Source organism: Ascaphus truei, chromosome 2 (genome assembly GCF_040206685.1).
Source record: "Ascaphus truei isolate aAscTru1 chromosome 2, aAscTru1.hap1, whole genome shotgun sequence".
Lineage (NCBI taxonomy): Eukaryota > Metazoa > Chordata > Amphibia > Anura > Ascaphidae > Ascaphus > Ascaphus truei.
Window position 1 is genome coordinate 198,863,611 of NC_134484.1, and position 19,991 is coordinate 198,883,601.

Genomic DNA, 19,991 nt, shown 5'->3' on the forward strand with positions numbered 1-19,991 from the left:
TAAAATGTGGAGCAACCAGTGGCATAGCTAAACATGTGCAGGCCCCCTGGGCAAAAAAAATTCAGGGCCCTCTCATGTCTCTCTCTCTCTCTCTCTCTTTCTCCTATCTCATGGCTCTCTCTCCTCTCTCTCTCTCTCTCTCTCTCTCTCTCTCTCTTTCTGTGTGTTTGCTCTCTATCTGCTCTCTCTCTCTCTTTGCTCTCTCTTTTTTTTCTCTCTCTCCCTGCTCTCTCTCTCTCTGCTCTCTCTCTCTCTTTCCTCTCTCGCTCTTCTCTCTCTCTTTGCTTTCTCTCCCTCTCTCTGTCTTTGATCTCTCTCTTTACTCTTGCTCTTTTCTATCTCTTTGCTCTCTCACTCACTTTGCTCTCTCTCTTTTCTAGCTCTCTCTCTTTGCTCCTCTCTCTTTTCTCTCTCCCTCTCTTTTCTCTCTCTGATCTCTCTGCTCTCTCTCTCTCTCTCTCTTTGCTCTCTGCTCTCTCTCTCTTTGCTCTCTCTCGTCTTTCTTTTCCCTCTTATGTATTTTTATCTTGTACTTAATTTTCTCTTTGTGTCTCTTCCTTCCTGTATCCTTTCTTTTTCATGTCTGTTTTTACCCCTGTGATTTAACCCTTCCCCTCCCTCTCACCTTTCCCAGCCTGTCTCTCAGGCTTCAGCCCCGCACTGCTCTACTTGAGGCCCCGCCCCCTGACCTAGGACTCGCCCACCTACAGAGGAAGGGATTTCCCCTCTGTCCTTCCTATTGCATCTAAGGGCCCCACCCCCTGACCGAGGCCCTGCCCACCTGCAGAGGAAGTAATTTCCCTTTTATCCTTCCTGCTGTATCTCAGGGCCCCGCCCCCTGACCGAGGCCCCGCCCACCTGCAGAGGAAGGGATTTCCCTTTTATCCTTCCTGCTGTATCTCAGGCCCCCCGCCCCCTGACCCAGGCCCCGCCCCCTGACCGAGGCCCCGCCCACCTGCAGAGGAAGGGCTTTCCCTCTGTGCATCCTGCCCGCTGCAGGGAATTAATGTGCAGGCAGGGGGCCAGGCCACTGACAGAGGGTGAGAGCGGGCCCCCAATGAGCACGGGCCCCAGGCTTTGCCCGGGCTGCAGCTATGCCCCTTGGAGCAACTGAATTATTTGCTCTTACCAGAAGCTATAATTCTGCTTATTATCATAGTTATTATTTGAGTTAATAATGGCTTTGTATGAAAAAAATCAAAATGTAAAGAAAGTTTTATAAATAAAAAACCTTAAGGAGACTTTTGTGACAAATATCTAAAACCATGAAACAAACTTATTTTGCAAGCTAAAAGCACAATTTCAACATCTCCTGGGTGTTATTTTGAGTATTCTTTCAACAAGATAGACCTGGTTGTAACAGTTACTTCAAGAAAGAATAATTTCCAGTTTTAGGTTGCATTGGTTAACATAAATCAGCTCTTCCAGAGAGGCTTGTTGGGTCTTGGGCAGTGAACAACTGAGTTGTGTGCATTTGCAGTAATGTTATAACCCAAGCTTTTGTACCATAACATATTCATGTTGCATCTGGCAGCCAACTTATTAGCAACGGTGATGTGTGTATTAACATAAATACCACAGTTTTTCAACTGTAAACTGCACATCAAATCCAGCATCAATCTAAACATAGTTTGTACCCACAAACATAAAATTAGATAGAATATAATAAAAAAAAGATTAGAAATTCATTCTAAATTAGAAATTTAGTGAGATGGTAATGAACCTTTGTTTTCATTGGAATTGGGTTTTATTGTTCATTGTTGCTAGAAGATTGCGAAGTCTATCGTAAAACACATATTGGTAGAAAATGTACATACATCAATTGATACTACATTTGTAGCATCTTTATTAAGTGGAAATAGAAACTGATATATATTTTTTAAAAAAGAGAGAAAACAGGATAAAAAGTGCATTATATGATTAGTGGTGTGCAAAATTCTCAATTAAATTTGCGAGCCACGTGAAATTTGCACTTTTAAATCGAAAACCTTCACACAAAAATGTACCAAGCATTATAAGTCAAGGAGCCTAAATTGAGGTCTGTGACGTGGCGTGCTATGGTATCTCTGGGTTGCACCCTGAAGATACGGCACACGTCATGGGAACATGTATATAAATGTATTATTACTAACCCTTAAGGGGTTCTGGGTTCACTCCAGTAATGAAAAGTGGACATTATATGTTTATTCCTGGATGTCTAATCAAGGAACAACTGGAAACGTCTTGGGTATAATATAACACTCCAAGGGAATAGAGTGTAAGCAGTTCGGGCCTAACTCAGGCAGCTCTGAACAGGCCAGGAAAACCCTTTGAAACGTGCAGACATTCTGGCATCTCTCTGAAGTTTGGGATATAACTGAAGACTAAATTGTACAGTACTAGTTTGTGCGTCTTAGAACAGGTCAGCCTGTCTCCGCCTCTTTGCATCCGGTTCTTGAGGGGACTCTATCTGTATACCTTGTGGGGTGTACTGGAAGTCTCTTGCGGGAGACTACGTTTCTGGGTCCTGCTGTACTCCAAGTGGACTAACATATCAAAACCCCTGTCTGTGTGAGGGTCCCGGATCCATACGCTCTGGTGCGTCCTGAGCCAAGAAACCAAGCCAAAGCTACCAACGACTTTTTGATTTCTTCAGCCATCAGCTTCTGCCTGGAAGTCGGTCCCTGGACTAGCGGGACAGCCCCTACCGGTAATTGCACCAAGGACAAGGACAGTTTTTATCCGTTGTGCGCCCGCTGTCCAAGCGGCCCAAGGATATTGCTGTACCCCATAACAAGTGAAGAAAGCACGACACACCACCGGAACAAACATAGACTGGAGAGAGGGTGACTACAAAAATAAACTTTATTCACTCATAGGACCGGCAAAAAAACGGAGCCGACATGTTTCCCGCCCGCACACTTTATCAAGGCTCCCTGTAGTTTTTGGAGTTACCCTCTCTCCAGTCTATTTTTGTTCCGGTGGTGCGTCGCACTTTCTTCACTTTCTATACGGCATACCTGGCGAGCAGCACGCCGACGGCTCCCTGCCGCAATCAACGAGACCAGGGTCGGATATATTCACCCTCCATAACCGCGAGTCTCTTTCCGTATCATCAAGGATACAGTCTAGAATATAAGGGGACTGAGAAGTCTACAGTTATGGACTACAAGTTATTTAGTTGCCATTTCTATTTGTAGCTGGTTTGTGAAGGCTCTAAATAGAGCAGAACCAGCCAGGCACCATCCTTTCTGTTTATACTGAAACGGGAACCCCAAGACTGATCACCTACACAATTTCTATGTGGAGCTGGCAGGAATACCTTTTTATCAAAGAATACAAGTGTTAAGGAATGAACATTGTTTCTTGATTAAATGAACAGTGTTCCAACAGAACTGTTGTGGTCATCTTTTGAAGCCCCAGGTTTGGTCTTTTGGACTTTTTTTTTAGCATGTACCCCATAACGGACTGTTTCCCCAACCCGGAAACAGAGGGACTATTGCGGCTACCCCTGGCACCACCTCCTGGTAACCTACTCTGTGGGGAGAAATCCAATCCCTTCCCAGGTTAGAGGTGGGTCACAAAGTGGATAATTGTGTGTTTTGTGTATGTTTGTATGCTTCTATTCAGTTGCCCTCGCAAATAAACATAGTATCTTGAACTCTGTGTCTTGGGTTGGCGATCCAACACACTTACGGGGTCAGCTCAGTACCGTTGCGTGACAAGGTCACATGACACTTTATATACTGTCATTTTCTCAAGATTCTGACAATAACTGGTGACATTATCAACATTCGGAGCACTGTAACTTTTTGCAAAAAGCAATATGTAAAAGAAAATCATGAAAAACAATATTGTGAATCTGTGAAAACATTTGCAGATCTCTATGCATCATGGTCATCTACTGTAATTCACCTACAGAGTGAAAGAGTGGCAAGCCGTGGGAATGACAGGCTCCTCAGAACTCCTAATTAACATTCTTAATCCTACATAACTGTGTAAGATTTACAAAAATATTCTCACAGCAACAAAACTCAACGGGGTATAATTACGGGTGTGCAGTTTTTGTTGGCTCCCCCCCCCTCCACCCCCCACCCCCCAGATCCCCTGAACAGGGGAACAGGTTGGGCCACTCCAGTTTTATAGCCAGCAACCTATGTGTGGCCGGTGTGACGGTAGGGGGTAGCCGGTCTGCATAATAAAGGTTAAAGCCCGACTGGTTACCCTGGCAGCTAAGGAGCACCATAAGCAAGGGGCCATGTAAAAGTAAAAATACGCCCTGCTTTTCCACTTTACCCTTTCCCCTTGTCCCAGAGACATGAAACTTCAGGAGTATACGTTTTAGATGGGATATTTGGGTGGAAATTTAGTTATTTTGTTTGCAGGAGTTCGGGGGCCAAAGTTACTGGTAGTCCCCTAATTCTCCCCGGCGTGCAGACACCATTTGCTGATACGTGGGTTAAATTACACTTGGGCTACCCAGTGTCCCCCAGACTCCTGGTTTTGGAGCCCAGATATCCCAGACCCATTTCCGTCACAGGTATGGGTCCCCCCAAGTCATATTCTGTATTAAAACATATTTCATTGTGTTTGGTGCATTTTCTATAAATGTCTATGCAGTCAGTCCGGGCATCCGCATAGGTGCCAGGTGTCACACTGTGCTCACCACAAACAAGGAGGGAACTCAGTGCTGAGGTGGCAATGGATAGAACGCCACCCAAAGGCACGGGGGCGTGTCTGGAGTGTAGATTTGGTCGGGTTAGCCGGGTCGGGGTTGGAGAGGTACGGGTGGTCGATATACTTGCCGAGGTCAGAGTAGGAGAGGTACGGAATGTTGCAGGTACTATTTGCCGAGTCCCGGATTGGAGAGAGTAGGGTCGTCGTTGTGCGGTTGCCGAGGTCAGGTTTGGAGAGAGAAGAATTGTCGTGGAAAGCCGGGTCGGTACACAGAATGAAGAGCAGCAAGACAAGACAAGACTGTGGAGGCAGAGAGAGGTAAGAACAACGTAACTGGTTCTATGCTCAGCCAAAGTGCTAGTGGCACAGCTGAGCATATGTAGGTGAGAGCAGCCAATGGGCAAGCTGCAGCGTGGAGGTGTGTACCAGGTGGGAGCAATGGTAGGATGAAGTGCAGGTGCAAGGAAGGTCTCTGATAGCAGAGAGGCTGCCTGAACTATTGGGCGCACGTCTGTGTGCGCATCTGTGTGCGCTCCGTGTGCGTGCCACGTGTGCTTGGGCACTGTTTGGGAGAAGACTGCAAAGGGATGCGCGGGAGTGCGTGCGCGCCCCCGAGGTGGTGCAGCTGTCCGACGGCGGTGGCGATGGGAGTGGGTGGTGCGGAGGATCCTGCAGCCACACACGGTGAGTGGGGGGCATGCCGAGGGCGGCACGGCTCCCTGAGCCTCACACCAGGATGTCTGGATAGACATCGGAGTTTAAAGGAGGGAGGATGTCCAAAAGTGACAAAAACGTTTGGTGGGAGAGGAAGGGTGAATTTCCAGGTCCGGAGAACAAAGGGCACCTTGTGGGGACACCTTTTGAGTCTGTCAGACCTGGTGGAGCCTGCCCAGCGGGGGGCAATGAGTTAGCTGGGGGAGATACAGCTCGTAGGCGCATTTCCCATTGGCTAAGTCATATTTCCTGTCCACCAGGCTTTTGGAGCCGGCTTGGCACGCCTCCTCCTCTGATGTCAGCCAAGAGACAAGCCCCCGTTTCTATTGGCTAGTGGGAAGGAATTTCCACACTCTGATTGGTCGCTCCTTCTACTTCCATGCTGAACATAGAACAGCGGAGGGTATATAAGGAGTTGACCGAGTCAGAGAACCAGACAATCTTGTGGATGGAGTCGATGAAGCGCGGGCGACTTTTCAAAGTTGCTCTGTTACGAATAGCAGAGCAACCGGCTTTGTTTCTGAAGCTAGGAAAGCCTGCCCAGCAGAGAGTAAGCCAGATGCGAGGTCCAAGTTCTCATTTTAGAATGTAGTGGTCGCGGGTGGGGTTTCTAGCTGAAAAGAGAATCAGGAAGCTGGGAGGGATTTCCCGGTCAGGGTAAGCCTTCCGAAGCAGGCGCCCTGCACCTATTTGAGTCAAGTTTTCACCCCTAGTAAGTGTGTATTCTGTCTGTATTTTGTGTATTCATTGTGTGTATGCGGGTTTACCTGAATAAACATCATTTTATGCCACTACCTTATTTTGCCTAGCGAATGATCCCCGTTAAAAGGTGTTGAAGGTCCTGGTCTCCCGTGACAGCCGTCCCCTCCAGCACTGAAAGGGTTAAGAGAGTGTTATTGTGAAACTGAACTTGCTGTATATTGATAGATGCTCCAGAGAAAGTGTCAGCCATATTAGACTTTTACATTTTCCATCTCAGTTACAAACGCACGTGCTGGCTGAATGTACTTACTGTACTGTATGTGGTGACCTGGAGCTTTAGACAGTTAAATTGCCCGTAGCTTAAGCGGTTCCTATGTTCTGAGTCTGGCTCCTATTTCCTAAACCTCAGTGTACCTTAAACATATATTCAAGTGAATGGTAATGTGCACTGAGGCTAAGAGGCCTCTGTTTAAAAACCTTCCTCCATATTTTTTTCCCCCATTGCAAAGGAGTATTGTAAAGGTTTCTTTCACATGCTCATCACATTGAAACACTGTTTTGGAAGCAAGCCAGGACCTGTGTTAAAACTAAACCCGCAATTCAAAAGTTAGCTGTATTTTGCAGTCTTGATAAAGGAGACACTCCCCGTCTATATGAAAGAGAAGTAGTGTATTTTAAATCCGCGAGCAATGGAAGCTTTGATCAGCAATGTTGCAAGGCTTAAGTATCACAAGTCATGTTAGCTGTTGGGATCTGACCTTTTTGGCTTCAAGCAAGTTGGTGCCTAAAGCAACGAGGCTTTGCAATGACAAGGTAGCATTATCGCTGAAGAAAGGAGAACTGGTGGAGTTACTACGCAATTGAGGAGGTGGTGGATTGACCTGGAATCTTTTAGTTCATGTACATCTTTATTTACCTCTGAACTACACCCTCCTCTTGTTCTTTCACCCACAGGTGTTTCTTTGTTTCTCCCCCACTCTCTCTCTCTCTCTCCACATGTTATTTTGCTAAGTTGGCTCACTTCCTCAGCTTTTTCTTAAGAGTGGAAAGCAGCCCGTCTGGAAAAGTCTGTAAGCATCTTACATGCATCTGTTTTAGCTAATCCCCCCTAGTAACTGTCGCCTGTGTCTTCCCAGACCAAGAGGAGTTATTTTTCCATGTGTGCTGCCATGTGGCAGAAATAGCTTTACAGTGCAGTGTGAATTTGGATTGATGCTCTCTGCATCTGCTGGCTAACGGGACGTCACGGATAGACAATACCTGCCTTTTTTGTTTGTATGACACGTTCTGAAATGCCCTTTTTTTTTCACTGCAACATATGGTTTGAAATAAATGTTAGAATGTATGTTCAGTAAAAGAATTAGTAGGAAATTAGGCATTTGTTGGTATGCATACTGTACTTACTTAGATTTAATCAAATACATTACTACAAGAAGAAAGAGCAAATTATACACAGCTACAACATCTTTTTCATTTTTTTAATAATGGTTTATATCCTGATTAAATATATATATATATATATATATATATATATATATATATATATATATTTTTTGTAGAAGAATAAATAAAAGGAAAATGGTTCTGTATCAACCACTCTTTCTATTTCAGAAGACATATCAACTATGCCATTATCTTGTATACTCTGTCTAAAGTATGGAACTTTTCACAGTTACATGTAGATATGTAAGAATATATTCCCCATTCATATTTGGCAGCAGAAATGTCCTAATGAGCATAGCAAAAGTAGGTAAAGCATAACAAAAGGACATTTCATGTTTGCTTTAGTTAAACAGAATACCAAATTTCACAACAAACAGGATCTGTTCTGTTTCAGCAGAATATATAACAAAGAAATATCTGGCAGAAAAATAATGGCCAGAAATATCACACATTTCTTTACAATTCCAAGCTGCCAAAAAAAAAAAGTAATTATGTTTTATTAATGGAAAAAAATAAAATCAAGCTCATCTTTAGGAGCTCTTTGATGAAAGATGTCAAGTAAATACAGCCATTAAGATTCGCTTCCCACGATGATGGAACTCCTGCCACATGGTGCAATCCAACAAAGCAAAATGTTATAAAATGTCATCGTTAAGAAAACTACATTCAGAGAGTGTTCTGGGCAGGTCATCGATTGTCATCCGAAATTTAATTTCACACTGTCCACCAACAGCAAAACGGAGACAGAATTCAGTGCTGTGTCTTGCACCTGATTTCTATGCAAGACAGTAGGATTAAAGGGACAGTCCCATGTAGCAACATTTAATAACTTTATTCCATATAGGGCTTTTCTCCCAATGGGGCTCACAGTGCTTTACAATTACAATACAGTGTGCAGTACATAGGATTTTTTTACAGGCTCAGTCCCTTCTCTGTAGAGTTTACAATCTATGCTTCTGGTGCTTGAGGCACATAGTGAGAAAGTAACTTTCCCAAGGTCACAAGGAGTTGACACCAGGAATTGAACCAGATTCCCCTGATTCAAACTCGATGTCACTGTTTACAGAGTTATTGCCTGTATTCACTGAGCCACTCCTATATGCTCCAATTGCAATACACATGTAGCCAGGTATCTCCTAGGCGACTAATGCCTCTACCGAACACGTAAGCCCTGGTACTTGCTGCTGCAGTAAACAACTCCCTTGAGTGACATGGGGGAGGTGGGCTAAGGCCTGGCTACTGCCCTATCATGGGCTCAGACCTAGGACCTTCCCCTGGGTACAAAAGGGACTGTAGGCTAAATTTAGTTCAGTCTGTTCTGTGCAGAGTTGGATGTGTGGAGCCAGGGCTCTGGTTCCCCTTCCTTCACCTCCCTCAGGGGATGCGAGACAAGGATAGACAGTTGGGGCCTCAAGCCCTGGTGGTTGAGTCCAGGGATCAAAGTAAAGAGTATACTGTGAGGTATGCTGTGTACTTCCTGCAATAAAGAACCGTTACTTGTTTTATACTCCTGCCTGAGGCTGCAGTTTCTTCAGACAGGGAGGGAGTGTTTTCCACAAGGGACTGCACCTATTCCTATAGGCCCTGTGGGAATGGAGGCACTGCAACACCGAGCAAAAAGCTGTGAAGATCCCTAAAAGCCTGTCCTGATTATCCCCACTACCACCGGCGGATGCTCAGACCCTCCTGTGAGCCATACAGGTAGCACCATCACCAGGTAACCGCAGGAAATCTCCCTTAGGGTGGGGGACGATGGGTTACACACAGTATTATAGCACCATAGTTAGATTAACTTTTTGCCAAAGTTCGAATCCACTGCAAAAATCATGTGGTTTTGGCAAGGGCAAACTTTTGCGAATTCTTCCAAAAAAGTTTGGTTCACCTAACTTTAAAAAACCAAGAGCGATCATGCAATTTCATCTTTCACCACTAGAGTTTGCTTCAACAAACTTTCTAAAGCAGTGGTGCGCAAACTGGGGGGCACGCCTCGAGATTAACTGCGGGGGGGCGCCAGGTTTACAGAGGCCCCGCGCGCTTCCCGAAGGCACTTAAATTAATTGCCCGGGAAGCGGTGAAGGCCTCTGTAAACCTTACTTACCGTGGTTCAGCCGGCATCTGGAGAAGCGTCGCCATGGCAACGCGGCGTCAAATACCGCTGCGGGGTTATGTGACGTCGCTTTGCTATGGCAATGTGACATCATGATGCCCAGACGCCGGGAACCAAGGTAAGGAGGAGGAAGGGAGGGGGCGCGTGGAGAGGACAGCCGGCAGGGGGGCGCAGGGGAAAAAGATTGCGCTCCCCTGTTCTAAAGTATTCTATTTATTTCACAGGTTGACAAAAAAATAGAAAAGTTTGTGCAAAAATTCACAGGCCGAACATTGACACTTTAGCCCATCTCTGCCATTTGGGAGGATAAACCTCTGTACCTTTTATAATGGTTGTTTTCTCATTTAAAACTTACAACAACAAAAAACGTTTGCAAAAAAGTTACGCCCAAAAGCATAATGGCAAAAGCTCAGTAACACATATATGCTAATGAGGGGGTCATGTTAAATGGAAGAAAGGAAGCAGCAACATTTCAAAAGCTGCTAAGATATTAAACGTTTTTTTATCACAATGGTAGCCATCTTCTATAGAAAATTATTTTACACCAATGAATGGAACTGCCTCTTTATTATACTTAAGTAATATGCAGTACAATCATGGCCGAGTGATAAATCCTGCTTCCAATCATGGTGACAAACCAGAAAGTGCCTACATTTTATGGGACAGTACCTTACCCCTGTCTAACGGGCTCCAAATGGGAAGCCTGTATCTGGCTGAGTCCAGCAGGGAGCTGGTTAATTGCAGCTACAGACAATTAGCCAGTGTCCACCTGACTAATCAGTCAGGTAGAAAAGCCTCCTATGGCAAACTGCAGGGGATCTCTCTAGAAATAAGGGGGGGGAGGTGATAACAATCACAGGTACCAGGGAACCTGTCGGAGGAACACCAACCCAGACCCCAGACCCTGGACTGCGGGAAAGAGCACTCTGATACCAGGTACCTCTTTGGACTTTGGGTTAGAGGTTGGTAAGAGGCCTATCCTCCCAGCCCTGCAGATAGGCACTGGAAACTGTGAGTCAGCCCTTACAAAGGGATAAGCTGTTTTGTTTATTGTTTATGCTGCCTTAATGCTGTCTTGTTTTTGGAATATACAGACTAAATAAAAGCCCATGTTTATTTCCCCCAAATCTATGTCTCCCTGGTTATACCTCTGCACTCGCCTCCTACAGGAATAATAGAAGAAACAGACAAAAAAGATCCAGAGGAGCAAGTCCAAACCATGTGAAAAGTGTTATTTAGGTTGAGATTGTGTTTATTCTTTAAGAATCACTACAATATAAATATTTAGTATATAAATGAGCAAAGCTCTCAAAAGTAAGTATCTGTGTGCTATTCAATAAACTGTGCTATTGGAATGGACAGGTAAAATCTCACACATTTGTCCAGCTTCCTTAGGCTGGCAAGATGGATAACACGGTAATGTTAATCTTTGCTGTTTTGCCCTGTTACGGAGAGATAGAGATACTAGCGCACTTATTCTACTTCCGGCAAGAACAAATCGGGTCATATCTCATAAATACAGATAACAATAAAGACAAGGATAAGCACTTGTATATGAAAGCGGTGTTTGAGGTCGCTCCCTCTACTGTCATCAGCTTTCTTGGATGTCCATGTAGCAAAACACTTTGCAGATGGCCCTCACTTCTCCATTAAAAATGAATCTTAATCTTTATTTGATATCAAAGCACACGACGAAGGGGACCACCGTGAAATGATGTGCAATGTTTTCTGCTTTTATGTATTTATGATGAGATTAGTATGCTGATTTGTAACCATTTTGAAATAAAATAAAGATGTCTTTTTAATGGAGAAGTGAGGGTCGGCTGCTACATTGTTTGCTATTTCTCAGAAACATACAATACCACTCTTTACACAAAAACTACTTGCAATGTTTTTGCAGGGCCGCCAAAAGGGGGGTCAGAGATGGCATCGCTGTTCTGGGGTCGATCGATGAGGGAGGTCTGGCTAGCCGATCCCAGAAGTCAGGCTTGCTTGCACGCAAGGGCTCCAACCTTTGCTCAACAGGTGAGCCCCCTCTCCCACTCCAGATGTCTACGTCCTCATCTGATAATATAAGAATAACACAAGGCATTGCGGATGTTTCTAAATGCTATTTTAATGAGCCAAAAACTTAGAAACATTTCGACCAAAGCGGTTTTTTTCAAGTGAAGAGTGGCTTTGGTCGAAACGTCGCTAAGTTTTTGGCTCATTAAAATAGCATTTAGAAACATCCGCAGTTCCTTGTGTTATTCTTATATTATTGTATGATTTGGATTTTCAGCAGGACTTCTTTCAACACAAGTGCACCGGTAAATATGAATGATTTTGTATTATATGGTGTGCAGTAGTAATACTCCTACACCCTTATCTGCACATTCAACAAGTCAGCTGTCCCAACTCTCCCCTCCCTGTTCAACATGTCTGTCCCTATTCATACCCCTTCTCAACAGGTCAGCACCCTCCCCTCACACACATACAGTTTGGCACACACAATTACCCACCCTTATCTGCTTCTCTATTGAATTTTATATCATTTCAAATTTTATATATAGTTTTATTTATTTTCCATATTTTATTTTTCCTTTTATGAGTTCCAAGTTAATTGAAATGAATCAACACCGCCCAATAGAATAGTGCTTATATTTTCTTACCTACTGTGGCAGGGGCTGTATGATAATGATCTCTATACATTAAGCAGTGTAAACACAGAATCATAGCCTCAGTAGTGAATACAGATCCCAGCTGAGGACTATTCTATCATGTACTTTACTATCAAAGGTTTATCTTTATCTCTTCAGTAACTCATCTCCAGAAGTATTTTATTGTGGTTAAATATTATAAAAGGCAATAATCACATCCTTTTCTAATTACCAAAGTATGGGGTTAGTCTTGGTCTGTTGAAAAAATTGCAAACATGACCTTCCTACTGATGTAGTATGGAGAAGTCATGCAACGGCTGAATATTTTGGAGCTATGATTATTAGAAGTGAGGATAGAAGGAAAATCTAACGCTCTGAAAATTTTATTGTAACACATCATATGAACATACCAGTGTTTTCACAGTTGCCCTATATTTATATTTAACTCTCTTAGCACCAAAGTGCAACAGACCTTCTGGCATCACCACCACAGACGTGATCCCCGTGTGGCGATAATATGGTCACAACTTGCCCCTTAATATCACGATCTCAAGAAATCAGAAGTTGGAGAATAGTGATGAGATAGGCCAGGAGTGGCCAATTCCCTCAAGGGTCACCAACAGGTCAGGTTTTTAAGGCTATCCCTGCTTCAGCACAGGTGGCTCAATCAGAGGCTCAGTCGTTGTGCTGCAGAAAGGATACCCTTAAAACCTGACCTGTTGGTGGCCTTTGAGGATTGAGTTGGACACTCCTGAGATAGACCAACAAAGCAAAATAGTCTCCATTTAAAATACATAAAACTGTGTGTGGCATATTAGAGAGAGAATTCAGAATGCAAGCAACTTTAAAAAAAGATGATCATTTTCACTCTCTAGTAGCATTTTGTTCTGTGACGTTTGATTAATACTGGTCAGTTTAATCCACACTGCTGAAACCACTGAGAATAGTCTTATCTTCCTGAAGGTCTTCATTGCAAGGTCATTGGTAGTCGATGCCACAGTTTTAACCCCATACCACTACTACCTATGTTTAAATAAACCTAAACACATCACATGGTTTTTTTAATCCAAAAGATCTTGTACACCAGGGCTCTTCAATTCATTTTCCAAAGGGCAAAATTAGAAAAAATATATATATATCAGTAGAAGGGCCGGAATTATAACATCTGTACCGTAGGTTTCTATCACGTTAGCTTTATTGTAAGATTCACAGTGAAAACGTGTATTTAGCTGCTTAAACAAAGGCAATGAAATTAGCAGGGGGGCAGACAGCACCATGCCCATTCGGCAACCGGATGCAGCTCCAGGGAGCCCCTGCTTCTGAAGATTCTCACCTCCATAGGGGGTGCCGGTGGCCACTCTGCTTGGCTAGCAGGGATCACGTGCTGGCGGAGTTTCAAAGCTCCCGCAGCCTGCAGGCCAATAGGAAGCCGTGACATCATCAGGTTCGGCTTCCTATTGGCCCACGACGCGGGAGCTTTAAACTTTGCCGAGATACCGGCACCCCCTTTGGAGCTAATTACTTCTGTAAGCAGGGGGTCCAGAAATTCATGGGATTGAGCTCAGGAGACCCCCTGCTTCAAACCTATGTTAAAAACAAAACATACAGAACCCCTATAAGCTCATATTGAACCCCCAAAATAACCACAATATATATATATATGCGTATAAGTGTCAAAGAGGAGTGCTACTGAGCATGGCAATATATATTTAAAACCAAAGTCAGAACATGAAACACAGACAGGGCCCAGTGCTACATCCAATGACACAGATACACGGTACAGTGCCTAAATTTATATACATAGATATCTTTTGAATAAAATGGTCTTTTAGTTTAACTCTTTGGCCAAAGTGTTGTAAGCCCTTGAGCCCCTCCATGGCAGACCACGTCTCAAGGGTCCTAACACTAATATAAATTCTTAATAACCTGTACATTACCAGGAAGGGCTTACAACACTTTGGCCAAAGAGTTAAACTAAAAGACCATTTTATTCAAAAGATATCTATATATATATTTAGGCACTGTACCGTGTATCTGTGTAATTGGATGTAGCACTGGGCTCTGGGTTTCATGTTCTGACTTTGGTTTTAACTATGTTAAAAACAGTAATAATAATTAAAAAAAAAAAAAAAAAAAGCATGAATTGCTCCTTTAACTTCCATGGAAGATAACTCCCAGGACACGAGAAACCTGACCAATGCAGAACCATCCACCTCAGTAACTGCCATACAGATTTATAAGCCACACCAGAAACAAACTAACAGCAGAGCATTCTGGGATTAAACTGAAGGGATGACAACCCAGTATCTAAAGACCATGTCTACCCAAGTATTATTTTTTTTTAAAAACTCCTCCGTTAACTTTAAATATTTTGGTAGATACTGTTAAAGTGTCCCCTTCCCCCTCCTATGTCGTAATTAAGAAGCACTGCAGCATGATTTCTTGGTCAGTAAATATTACTGGACATCAGGCACCCAAGGAGTTAATGAAAATCACCCTCTTCGCTTGTATTTAAGCAGTAACAGAGCACTGTTTGTTTTCCATACAATAAAGCACCAGCCTCTCTAATTACATAGCTGAATTCCTCTTAGAATAATGGTTCAGGTAGTATTCCTCTCGGACTTCATTAATTAGGGATTTGTTAGTTCCCTTAATACTGTGCTTTTGCAGTCCAAGGAGAGTTAAACAGAGTAGCAGTAAAGCAAACAGTGTTTAAAAATCATATGACTAGTTAATCACCTTCAAATGGGAGGAATACCCAGCAGCTTTGTGCTCAGGTTGAAAGAGAGAACAAAAACGACCTGAAAACAAATCAAATTAATTGCTGCATCAACTTGTGTCTTGTTATGGATAAAGGAGAAGACTCAAAAGGGAGCAGATGGTGGAGAGTCTATTAGGAAATGTGGTATTGTCTGCAACAACCAATGCAAATAAAATAGAGTGTTGTGCAGTGACTCTCCCCAGGCAGGAAGGTAAGTCAAATATAACGTGTATTAACAGCTACAGATGTATAGAGTTACATTGTTCCCCCAAATAACGCACATGCCTTTTTTCAACCTCATCTACTATGTAACATATCCTAGAATAGCACATTGTTTCCTTAGGATTCAATAGCATTGTTGGTGCTGTAAATATATACAATATGTACACTATATCCAAGCATATCACCAGAATTTGGTATATCTGCATTAATAATCCACACTGTGACCGCTATCTGTTTGGGGAGCTTCTAGACCCGTGGATTTTAACCTGTGTTCTGTAGAACACTGGTGTTTATGAATGAATTAATTAAATTTTATTCTGCCCTTTTGTATTTAATAATTTTAAAGGGTTATTAAATGTTACTCAATGTTACATGTTAGAAATTATAATATAGAAAGCTTTGATTTTTTTTGTTTTGTTTTTTTTTAAGTCCCACCACAGCAGTAGATTTTTTTTTTTTCAGACATGGGATAAATTTAGTTGGGGTTTAATGAAGTCACAATATCTTTTTAAGGGGTTCTACAGAGTCTACCCTCCTCTCCTTCATATTCTCCATACTCTTGGTATCCGTAACAGAGCTCTATCATTTATTTCCTCTCCCATCGTACTGTGAGTGTCTGTTTTGCTAACAACTCATCCTCTGTCAATCTCTCTGTGGGGGTACCCCAGTGGTCTGTCCTATGACCTCTTCTTCTCTTTTCTCTTTACACACTCTCTCTATGTGACCTTATCACATCTCTTGGGTTCAAATATCACCTCTATGCTGATGACACACAAATTTACTTTTCAACCCCTGACCTTACACCTGCTGTACAGACCAAAGTCTCTGAATGTCTCTTCGCTATATCATGAATGGCCTTCTGCGACTCAAACTTAAGATGTCAAAGACAGAGCTCCTCATACTTCCTCCTAAGCCTGGCCCTACTACCTCCTTCTACATTATTGGGTGTATAATAGCACTGCCAATAGTATCACTAGGTGCCACATTTGACTCCTCCCTCACATTCTCCTCTCACATTTACAATGTAGCTAAAACCTTTTTTTTCCTCCATATAATTGCAAAGATACGCCCTTTTCCTCTGTTACTCAACGCAGGCCTTCATTTTCTCCCGTCTCGACTATTGTAACCTTCTACTGTCCGGCCTTCCTGCCTCATCTGTCTCCTCTACAATCTCTCCAAAACACTGCTAGAATCATTTTACTCTCTCCTAAATATGTTTCAGCGTCTCTCTTGCTGAAATTCCTCTCCTGGCTTCCTATTAAATCCCATTTTATTTCCAAAATTCTCTTTCAAAGCTTTACACTCTTCTGCTTCTCCCTTACATATATCAGCTCTAATTTCTTGCTATACGCCATCCCGACTCTTGTGTTCTGCTCAAGGATTTCTTTTCTCTACCCCTTGTCTACAGAGTCCTCTCCCGCCTTAAACCTTTCTCACTGACTGCCCCACACCTCTAGAATGCCCATCCCCTCAATATTTGACCAGCACCCTCTCTCTCCACCTTTTTAAAACCCATCTCTAATGATGTGTAAGCCCCCTTTGGGGCTACTATGGCCTTAAAGTGTTACATGTGTGGGCCCCTTTCCCATGTTGGGGTGATTCAGCAGAAGTTAAGCCCCGCCCACTGCTGCCTGGAGACAGTGATGTTACTGCAGCACACACTGAAAAAAAGTCTCAGCAGAGGTTATAGCCTGTGAGGATCCCTAGAGATCCAATATACCGGCACAGCATGAGAGGTTATCACATAAAAGTAGTTTATTGGGTCCAAAATGCACACACATGCCTGACATTTCGTCCCCAGGTGGACCTTCTGGAGGGATGAATGTATCAGACCTAACAATCCTTTCTCAAGCTCCCCTCTCAGTGTAGTACACACTGGCTCTTTATAGTGTGTGTCTCAGAGGTTTTGGAGCCAAATAAAGATAATCCGTTCAATGATAGGCCTTTCTTGATGTGCGCCTGCGTTCCTCAGTGTGTCAGGCGATTTCCCCGGTAACACCAGACAACCGTGCCTACAGGCAGCACAAATCAGCCGATCCTGCGTCCAATGATATGCTCATAGCCAAATAACTCAATTTAATTTATCTTCAGAGCTCTGTAGTGCCCGTGTTGTACCATGATCGTTCTCTGATAAGGTTTAGCTATACAGGAGCCGAGCATGGAAACCACGCCCCTCAGTGAGGCTGACAGCGTCCCCTGTAAAGGGTTTAGCAACCCGCACTTCCTCAATGCAAGGGAAGTCCGCCCCTTCCGGCAACCAACAGTGTTCTAATTTACCAGTCGGCTGGGAGTGTGTCAGACCATAACTGAACCGCAGGCAATAACAGCTGGGGGGTGGCGGTAGGGAGGGGGAAAGGGAAGGAGAAGACACAGGAACAATATACACTGATGGTAAATACAATAAACGATCATATACACATAAAGAGGGAAAGAGAAGGATAACCTAACCAGGCCCGACAAGGGCTCCTATGAGATGGAGCCCTACCAGAGCCACCTAGAAGAGGGCTTCCTTAGGTAGCATAGCCAGGTCACATATGGCTACTATTCTGCCCTTGTACTGGCAGTAAGCCCTGGTACAACTTCAGGCTGCCAGTAGTTGATATGGGGGATTCCCCCTTGGTACTGCACTTGAGTGACAGCAGAGGCAGCAACATCGGCCTGGGCAGGACCAATCATGAGAGATCTGCTGCCCTACTCATGGCTGTGCTTAAGGGCAATGCTGCCCCAAATTCAGTAGTTTAGATATCCACATCGTCCAGGGAGCGCGAGTACATGCAAAACTTTTGTTACATGTACTCGCGCTCCCTGAACTATCTGGATATCTAAGAACTGCGTGGATTGGGACAGCAATCCACATCAAGGGTTGAGCTGCACTTTACAGAGTTGTTTGTATTTGAATTTATTTTCTCACTTACCACAGAATCTCTATTAAATTTTATCACTATTAAGCACAAAACCATTTTTATGTCACTTTGATGCCACTTGTATGTTAGAAAAATATTAACATTGGTTATATCCTTATTTTAAGGAATATCACTTTATTATCTCTATTAGATTTAAGCGCTATTTGATAACACTTTCCGATTTCCAAATTCAGTAGTGCCTCTACCCACTTGAGAGGGGCCGGTCACACAGCCAGGAGCCTGACTATTGGGCCTTCTCTGGTCCTCTTCCCTTCGGGGAGAGCGAGTGTGTACCATACCTCAGCCCTTGCTAATGGGGCAGGGAAGAGCTGGGACTGCTGTGGGTGCTCTTGGCCTGTAGTGATGGTCCAAGGACCATCCTTCAGTGGTAGCTGAGAGACTGCAGCGGACAGAACTCTGCCTTGTTACTGTGCTGTACAGTGAGGACAATAAACTGTTCCAGTTGTTATACCTCCTGCCTGGTGTGTGAACTTACTGGGGGGAGAGGTAATCGTTCTACCATGGGAGATCACCTTCAGCTCCCTAGAGCCTATGGCAGATGGAGGCGCTGCACTGCTAAAGATATGATGGGTATGAACCCTAGAAGCCTAGTCCTGTGTCCCCACTACCACCAGCGGACGACTTGGCTCTCCTGTTACCAGCAGGTATCATGCACCACACGAACTGTAATGGCCAAATCTCCCACGGGGTGGGGGAAACACCGTTACAATAGTAAAGAGGATCAAGCCTAAGTACCTCCATAGTGGGCCAAGATAGGGGCAGCTAGAAAAGACAAGGTTCAGACAGCACAATGGAGAATGCAGTTTTATTCATACTAAGATCACTGTGTACATTGATGTAACAATAAAGCTGCTGTTGAATGACTGTAACGGTGAAGGGGTTAACCAGGCTCACTAATAAAGGTTCAGCCCATTTGGTTACCCCTGATCCGTGTGTTGAGGTTCTAGAGTGTCAGCTCTTGGACCCAGATGTCCTAAATGCATTACTATGACTGTGTGCAAATTATGCAACATTAAAGATTTGTTTGTGTTTTGCCTTTCCTGGGATGCTGGGACCGGGAGATTTCTAGGCTGCAAGTTTCAGGATGGGTTTGCCGGAGAAAGTCTTTACAGAATGTATATGTATCTGGGTTCCGGAGTTATGGGATACTCCAAGAGTTCAAGGATTTTCAACTCAGAAAAGTTTCTAAGTCCCGCTTTTGAGAACGTAGCGGTCGTGGCTGGCATTGCATGCCGAAATCAGTTCCAGGACTTTCGGGAGTACCGCCCGGTCATTGGAAAGGGCTCCTACAGAGGTCATCTTTGTGAATTTCGTTTAAAGGATAGTTTTATTCATTAGCCCTGTTCCCAGTAAGTGTGTTAACCCTGTAAATTGCATGGTCTGTCGAGCAAGTGTGCGGATCCCTTGAGGAGTTCAGGACATTCCACTGACAATTTGGCGCCAGGTTTTTTATTTTTATTTTGTGTTATTCTGTTAGTACTGGCAGTATCACCGGGCAGCCAACCTTTATTAGAAGTTATTTTTAATATCACACTGTGTTTTACACTTTAGCGCTAGTTCACAAATTTTTTTGTTCACCAACCCTGTAAATTGTGTTACATTGTGTGTATGTCTTTTCCTGAAATAAATTCCAATTTAATTTACCTCCTTGCTTTGCTCAATTAATGATCTCGGTATAAAAAGGTGTTAATAAACCTGGTCTCCCGTGACAATAACTAAAGTACCTGGCGCCCATCCTTGCTATATCACTGCCCAGCCACACGAATCCAGCACCCTGACAAGTTAATCAACTCTGAGTAGTCAAGGTAAGAGACAATGCTGTA